Source organism: Arachis ipaensis, chromosome B8 (genome assembly GCF_059453495.1).
Source record: "Arachis ipaensis isolate K30076 ecotype BB chromosome B8, ASM5945349v1, whole genome shotgun sequence".
NCBI classification, from domain to species: Eukaryota; Viridiplantae; Streptophyta; class Magnoliopsida; order Fabales; family Fabaceae; genus Arachis; species Arachis ipaensis.
In genome coordinates, this window is record NC_142443.1 from 98,880,145 (window position 1) to 98,889,078 (window position 8,934).

The 8,934-nt window shown below is 38.1% G+C and overlaps 1 non-coding gene across 1 annotated transcript; it reads right to left on the reverse strand.

The window, feature by feature from the left end:
* Positions 1 to 8,512: 8,512 nt before the first annotated feature.
* LOC148548974 (small nucleolar RNA R71) lies at positions 8,513 to 8,620 on the reverse strand. The gene has a single exon (XR_015898638.1). It is a non-coding gene; the product is annotated as a small nucleolar RNA R71 (small nucleolar RNA).
* Positions 8,621 to 8,934: the final 314 nt, after the last annotated feature.

Genomic DNA, 8,934 nt, shown 5'->3' on the forward strand with positions numbered 1-8,934 from the left:
TTCTCTGCACTCTGACGTAGAGAGTCCCATTTTTTCTTATTTTCTGCTTGTGTATGCGCAGGAATAGAGACAAAGAACATCTCTTAGACTTTGATCCTGAATCTGAAAGAACTTTAAGGCAACGTTTACAACAAGAAAAACTTTACAAGACTGCAGAGTCCACTATGGCAAATAATAACGCTGTTAATGCCAATGTGGTAAATCCGAATGGGGATGATCAACAGAGGAGAGTACTTGGCTCTTATTCTGCCCCTACTGCGGATCTCTATGGAAAAAGCATTGTGGTGCCTCCTATAGCTGCAAAAAACTTTGAATTGAAGCCACAATTGGTCACCCTGGTGCAATAAAACTGCCAATATCATGGACTTCCTCATGAAGATCCGAATCAGTTTATTTCTGATTTTCTGCAGATATGTGATACTGTGAAGACAAATGGAGTGAACCCAGAGGTGTACAGACGCATGCTCTTCCCGTTTGCTCTGAGGGATAAAGCATAGCTATGGCTAGATTCCCAACCAAAGGAGAGTTTGGATACTTGGGACAAGGTTGTTACTGAGTTTCTCACAAAATTTTTCCCACCAAAGAAGCTGACTAAGCTTAGGTTGGAAGTTCAGACCTTCAGGTAGAAGGAGGGTGAAACTCTTTATGAAGCTTGGGAGAGGTACAAGCTACTGACTAGGCAATGCCCTCCGGACATGTTCTCCAAGTGGACTCAACTAGATATCTTTTATGAAGGCTTGGGCGAGATGTCCAAGATGAGTTTAGATACTTTTACAGGCGGTTCACTACATAAGAAGAAGACACCAGAGGAGACCATTGAGCTGATTGAATTGGTTGCAAGCAACCAATATTTATACTCATCTAACAGGAATCCTGTGAACTCTGAGACCTCTCAGAAGAGAGGCGTGTTGGAAGTAGAAGCTGTGAATGCTCTTCTTGCTCAGAACAAGCTTATGTCTCAGCAAATAAATCTACTTACTCAACAGATGGGTGGCATGCAAGTCTCAGCTATCAACACCCAAAATCCACCACAGGAAATCTCTTATGACATGGCAGGTAATTTTGTTCAGAATGATAATCATGATTATGCTCAACCTTCTTATGAACAGGTGAATTACATGGGGAGTGGTCCTAGGAATCCAAATAATGATCCATATTCTAAGACATACAACCAGGGATGGAGAAATCACCCAAATTTTGGATGGAGGGACCAACCTCAGAGACCTCAGAACTTCAACAATAGTTCTCAGGACGGTTTCCAGCAGAACAATGATTTGGAATCAATATTGACAGGTTTTAGACAGGAAACCAGAGCATCCATCAAGAACCTGGAGATTCAAATGGTCAATTAGCCACAAAGGTTAATAAAATTGATCAGAGGACCACTAATAGCCTTCCTGGTAACACAATTCCAAATCCAAGAGAAGAATGCAAGGCTATCACCGTAATAAGTGAAAAAGTGGCAAGTACAGAAGCACAAGTTATACAGGAAACCAGAGCCTCTATTAGAAACTTAGAGGTGCTAGTGGGCCAACTGAGCAAGCAAATACTTGAGAGGTCTGCAAGTACATTTCAAGGTGATACAGTGGTGAACCCAGGAGAAGATTGCAAGGGTATTCAATTGAGAAGTGGTAAAGTAGCTGGCTCTGAGACTAAGGCCAATGAAGAGCTAGTTGAAAAAGAAGCTCCAGAGGAGAAGAAGGAAGAAGTAGAACACGCCCCTCCAAAGCGTGCAGACAACCCGTTCCCAGACTCTCTTGACACTTATCCTACATTGCCAAAGGCTCCTGAGTACAAGCCTAAAATGCCATATCCTCAGAGACTTTAAAAGGAGACCAATGACAAACAGTTTTCAAAGTTCTTGGAAGTCTTTAGAAAGTTGCAAATCAATATTCCTTTTGCTGAGGTTTTGGAACAAATGCCCCTCTATGCCAAGTTCATGAAGGAGCTGTTGTCAAAGAAGAAGCCTTTAAAGGGAGATGAGACAGTGGTCCTGACTAAAGAATGCAGTGCCATCATTCAGAATAACTTACCAAAGAAAATGCCAAATCCAGGAAACTTTCAAATTCCATGCACCATCGGGAGTACAACCTTTGAGAAAGCGTTATGTGATCTGGGAGCAAGCATCAATTTAATGCCCTTGTCTGTAATGAAGAAGCTGCAGATCCAAGAGGCACAACCCACAAAGATAGCATTATAGATGGCGGACAAATCTATGAAGCCTGCATACGGATTAGTGGAGAATATCTTGGTCAAAGTGGGTAAGTTCTTCCTCCCAGCAGATTTTGTGATTCTTGATACAGGGGAGGATGAGAATGCCTCTATAATTCTAGGAAGACCATTCCTAGCCACTGGAAGAGCTCTGATTGATGTAGAAGTGGGTGAATTAGTGCTTAGAGTACATAATGAGCAACTGGTCTTTCATGTCTTCAAAGATGTACATTTAATAGGTGAAGAAGAGAGGTGCATGCAGGCTGAGCTTATTGATCCAAACCTTCAAGAACCTCTTGATGATGCACAGCAGAATTTGCAACTCAAACCTCCTGTGGTGACAACCGATAAAATTCTGCCTGACATCAAACCTAAGTTTGGTGTTGGAACTGCATCATCCACCAAGGAGGAGGTCCCCAAAAAGAAAAAAATACCCAGAGGATGGAGAAACAAAAATATCCTCACTGAAGGTTTCTCCCCAGGAATGAAGGTGGTGTTGACCAGCAATCCAGCATGGGTTTATATAGTAATCAGAATCCTCTCTCTGGAGCATATTGAGCTAAGTTATGGAGACACAGGAAAGAAGTTCCAAGTAAGGGGTGAAGAGCTGAGCCCCTATGATCCTCCTCCTTAGAGGAGCTGACCGTCAAGCTAGTGACGATAAAGAAGCGCTTGTCGGGAGGCAACCCGATAATTTCGTATCCTTAGCTATTTTTCGTAGTAGTAGTTTTCTTTGTTATTTTATTTTATTTTTATTGAGTTCTTACTAATTTTCTGATCATGCAGCTATGATTTTCCAGGAACCGAGCACCTCAAAAAAAAAAGTTACAGAGAGTTGCGCGGGAGTGCCGCCGGCATGAAGCCTTTCGCACAAACAAGCCCAGGCGGACGCGTACCCCACGCGTGCACGTCAGTCATGATTTTGGCACTTCACGCGTCCGCGTCATCAACGCGGATGCGTGACCCAAAAAATCAACGTAAAAGGTGTTTGGACAGAGAGTTATGCTGGTTTGGGGCTGGAAGTGTGCTAAAAGCACAAAATTGCCCACGCGAACGCGTGACCGACGCATCCGCGTCATTTGCATAAATTGCTATCCACGCGTGCGCGTGCATGACGCAAACGCATCGTATGCAAATTTGGCTCCCAAGCCATGCGAACAGAAAGTCACGCGGGTGCGCGACTGGCTTCGCGCGAATCGCACAAAATCCAGGGCACGCGGACGCGTGCCTGACGCTAACGCGTCATTATGAAGAATGCGCGATGTACGCGATCGCGTGCCGTACGTGAACGCGTCGTTAGCGCCGCCCAGTTTTCTTTCTCTCTCTCTCTCCCAATCCCTATTCTCGCTTATTCTTTTATCCTCTTATTTTTTTCTTTCTTCATAATAATTTATCTCTTTCTATTTTCAGTTCTTCTTTGCTTGAGGACAAGCAAACCTTTAAGTTTGGTGTTGACGCTTCGCTTAGAAGTTTTCTGTTTATTCCGATGGCACCAAAAGGGAGGCAAATCATCTTCACTGAGGAGCACAACTTGAAGAATAAACGACCGCTAGGATAACTAAGGTGGTTGAGTTCCTTTCATTTTTTATTCCCTCCCGCTTTTATCATATATGTTTCGGTTTTCTGCTATTTTGCTTTGTTTTCTGCATGATCCTTTATTAGTAGATTCATAGGTTCTAGTTTAATTTTTCTATTAAGTGCTTTAATTCTGAAAGATGTCTCATGTATTGCCCACTAAGCTTGAAATCAAAAAGAAACAAGAACAGATGTAGTGGATGAGAATTTGAATTTAATTTTTAGAGTAGTCTCACTTACTTAGATGTGGTGGTATTTTCTGTGATTCTGAATGCATGACATGAACAGTGCATATTTTTGATAGTGAAGTTTATGAATGTTAAAATTGTTGGCTCTTGAAAGAATGATGAAAAAGAGAAATGCTATTGATAAACTGAAAAATTATAAAATTGATTCTTGAAGCAAGAAAAAGTAGTGAAAAACACAAAGCTTGCGAAAAAATAATAATAATGATAAAATAAAGAAAAAGAAAGAAAAAAAAAGAAAAAGCAAGCAGAAAAAGCCAATAACCCTTTAAACTAAAAGGCAAAGGTAAAAAAGGATCCAAGGTTTTGAGCATTAATGGATAGGAGGGCCCAAAGGAATAAAATCCTGGCCTAAGCGGCTAAATCAAGCTGTACCTAACCATGTGTGATGAGCGGATAATTTATACGCTTTTTGGCATTGTTTTTAATATGTTTTTAGTAGAATCTAGTTACTTTTAGGGATGTTTTCATTAGTTTTTATGTTAAATTCACATTTCTGGACTTTACTATGAGTTTGTGTGTTTTTCTGTGATTTCAGGTATTTTCTGGCTGAAATTGAGGGACTTGAGCAAAAATCAGATTCAGAGGTTGAAGAAGGACTTCTGATGCTGTTGGATTCTGACCTCCCTATACTCAAAGTGGATTTTCTGGAGTTACAGAACTCACAATTGTGCGCTTCCAATTGCGTTGGAAAGTAGACATCCAGGGCTTTCCAGAAATATATAATAGTCCATACTTTGGTCGAGTTTAGACGATGCAAATGGGCGTTGAACGCCAGTTCTACGCTGCAGTCTGGAGTTAAACGCCAGAAACACGTCACGAACCAGAGTTGAACGCTAGAAACACGTTACAACCTGGCGTTCAACTCCAGAAAGAGCCTCTGCACGTGTAACATTCAAGCTCAGCCCAAGCACACACCAAGTGGGCCCTGGAAGTGGATTTATGCATCAATTACTTACTTCTGTAAACCCTAGTAACTAGTTTAGTATAAATAGGACTTTTTACTATTGTATTTACATCTTTGGATTATCTTTTGATCATTTTTAGATCTCTAGACCTCCATGCGAGGCTGACCACTCGGCCATGCTTACCCTATATTCACTTATGTAATTTTCAATGGTAGAGTTTCTGCACTCCATAGATTAAGGTGTGGAGCTCTGCTATTCCTCATGAATTAATGCAAAGTACTACTGCTTCTCTATTCAATTTAACTTATTCCGCTTCTAAGATATTCATTCGCACTTCAATATGAATGTGATGAACGTGACAATCATCATCAATCCCCCACGAACGCGTGCCTGACAACCACTTCCGTTCCACCTTAGATTGAATGAATATCTCTTGGATCTCTTAGTCAGAATCTTCGTGGTATAAGCTAGATTGATGGCGGCATTCATGAGAGTCCGGAAAGTCTAAACCTTGTCTGTGGTATTCCGAGTAGGACTCTGGGATTGAATGACTGTGACGAACTTCAAACTCGTGAGTGCTGGGCGTAGTGACAGACGCAAAAGGAGGGTGAATCCTATTCTAGTATGATCGAGAACCTCAGATGATTAGCCGTGTTGTGACAGCGCATCGGACCATTTTTACAGATAGGATGAAAAGTAGCCATTGACAACGGTGATATCCTTACAAAAAGCCAGCCATGGAAAGGAGTAGTATTGATTGGATGAAGACAGTAGGAAAGCAGAAGTTCAAAGGGACGAAAGCATCTCTATACCTTTATCTGAAATTCTCACCAATGATATACATAAGTATTTCTATCTTTATTTTCTGTGTATTTATTATTTATTTTCGAAAACTCCATAATCAATTATTATCCGCCTGACTGAGATTTACAAGATGACCATAGCTTGCTTCATACCAACAATCTCCGTGGGATCGACCCTTACTCACGTAAGGTTTTATTACTTGGATGACCCAGTGCACTTGCTGGTTAGTTGTATCGAAGTTGTGAATGAAAAATGATTAATTAAGACGTGCGTACAGAGTTTTTGGCGCCGTTGCCTGAGATCACAATTTCGTGCACCAAGTTTTTGGCGCCGTTGTCGGGGATTGTTCGAGTTTGGACAACTGACGGTTCATCGTGTTGCTCAGATTAGGTAATTTTTTTTTGTTTTATTTTCAAAAATTTTTCAAAAAAAATCTTTCAAAAATTTCTCATCTGTTTTCGAAAATTATTTCAGAATTTTTAAGAATGAATTCTAGAGTTTCATGAAAAATGTTGGAGCCTGGCTGGCTGTAAAGCCATGCCTAATTCTTTTAGGATAGGGGCTTCCAACCATCAGCATAGAGGCAAGTTAATTGGAATATCAGCTGTTGCATACCTGATTTACATCCTAAAGCTGACTGGCTATTAAGCCATGTCCAACCCTTTGATTGGAGCTTTGGGCTAATATTGAAAGATTCCTGGAATTCTTCTTAAAGATTTTGGATTTCTTATTTTCTTTTTCCTACATGTTTTTTGAAAATAATATACAAAAATCCAAAAAAAAAATTAAATTAATAAAATCATAAAAATAAAAAGTATTTTGTGTTTCTTGTTTGAGTCTTGAGTCAGATTTTAAGTTTGGTGTCAATTGCATGTTCATCTTGCATTTTTTTCGAAAAAAATCATGCATTCATGGTGTTCTTCATGATCTTCAAGCTGTTCTTGGTAAGTCTTCTTGTTTGATCTTGATGTTTTCTTGTTTTGTGTCTTTTCTTGTTTTTCATGTGCATTTTTGCATTCATAGTATCTGAACATGAAAGATTTCTAAGTTTAGTGTCTTGCATGTTTTCTTTGCATTGAAAATTTTTCAAAAATAAGTTCTTGATGTTCATCTTGACATTCAAAGTGTTCTTGGTGTTCATCTTGACATTCATAGCATTCTTGCATGCATTCCTTGCTTTGATCCATAACTTTCATGCATTGCATCATTTTTCATGTTTTTCTCTCTCATCATTAAAATTTCAAAAACCAAAAAAATATCTTCCCCTTTTTCTCTCTCAAAATTTCGAAAATTAGATTTGACTTTTTCAAAAAATTTTAAAATTTAGTTGTTTTTATGAGTCAAACCAAATTTTCAAATTAAAAATCTTATCTTTTTCAAAATCTTTTTCAAAAATCAAATCTTTTTCATTTTTTTTATTTTCGAAAATTTTAAAAATATTTTTCAAAAATCTTTTCTTAATTTTTCTTATAATTTTCGAAAATATCTTCAACAATTAATGTTTTGATTCAAAAATTTCAAGTTTGTTACTTACTTGTTAAGAAAGATTCAAACTTTAAGTTCTAGAATCATATCTTGTGATTTCTTGTGAATCAAGTCATTAATTGTGATTTTAAAAATCAAATCTTTTTCAAAATTAATTTCAATCGTATCTTTTCAAAAATATCTTTCTATCTTATCTTTTTCAAAATCATATCTTTCTAATCATATCTTTCTATCATATCTTTTTCAAAAATCTTATTTTTTTAAAAAAATTTGATTTTAAAATATCTTTTCTAACTTCTTATCTTCTTATCTTTTCAAAATTGATTTTCAAATCTTTTTCAACTAACTAATTGACTTGTTGTTTGTTTCTTATCTTTTTCAAAACCACCTAACTAACTCTCTCTCTCTCATTTTTGAAAATATCTCCCTCTTTTTCAAAAATTCTTTTTATTTAATTAATTGTTTAATTTTTAATTTTAATTTTATTTCATTCCAAATTTTTGAAAATCACTAACTCTTTTTCAAAAATTATTTTCGAAAACTTCCCCCTCTCATCTTCTTCTATTTATTTATTTATTTACTAACATCTCTTCCTCACTCACCAAAAATCCGAACCCCCTCTCTATCTCTGAGTTCAGATTTTCTCTTCTTCTTTTCTTCTACTCTTCTTTTCTTCCACTCACCTAAGGGAACCTCTATACCTGGGCAAAAAAGATCCCTATTATTATTTTCTGTTCCCCTCTTTTTTATATGAGCAGTAGCAAGGACAAGAACATTCTTGTTGAAGCAGATTCAGAACCTGAAAGGACTCTGAAGAGAAAACTAAGAGAAGCTAAATTACAACAATCCAGCAAGCACCTTTTAGAAATTTTCGAACAGGAAGAGGATATGGCAGCCGAAAATAATAATAATGCAAGGAGAATGCTTGGTGACTTCACTGTACCTAATTCCAATTTACATGGAAGAAGCATCTCAATTCCTGCCATTGGAGCAAACAATTTTGAGTTGAAACCTCAATTAGTTTCTCTGATGCAACAAAACTGCAAGTTTCATGGACTTCCATCTGAAGATCCTTTTCAGTTCTTAACTGAATTCTTGAAGATTTGTGATACTGTTAAGACTAATGGAGTAGATCCTGAAGTCTACAGGCTCATGCTTTTCCCTTTTGCTATGAGAGACAGAGCTAGAATATGGTTGGACTTTCAACCTAAGGATAGCCTGAACTCTTGGGGTAAGCTGGTCAAGGCTTTCTTAGCCAAGTTCTTTCCTCCTCAAAAGCTGAGTAAGCTTAGAGTGGATGTTCAAACCTTCAGACAGAAAGAAGGTGAATCCCTCTATGAAGCTTGGGAGAGATACAAGGAACTGACCAAAAAGTGTCCTTCTAACATGCTTTCAGAATGGACCATCCTGGATATATTCTATGATGGTCTGTCTGAACTAGCTAAGATGTCATTGGATACTTCTGCAGGTGGATCCATTCACCTAAAGAAAACGCCTACAGAAGCTCAAGAACTCATTGACATGGTTGCTAATAACCAGTTCATGTACACTTCTGAGAGGAATCCTGTGAGTAATGGGACGCCTCAGAAGAAGGGAGTTCTTGAAATTGATACTCTGAATGCCATATTGGCTCAGAATAAAATATTGACTCAGCAAGTCAATATGATTTCTCAGAGTCTGAATGGAATGCAAGCTGCATCCAACAG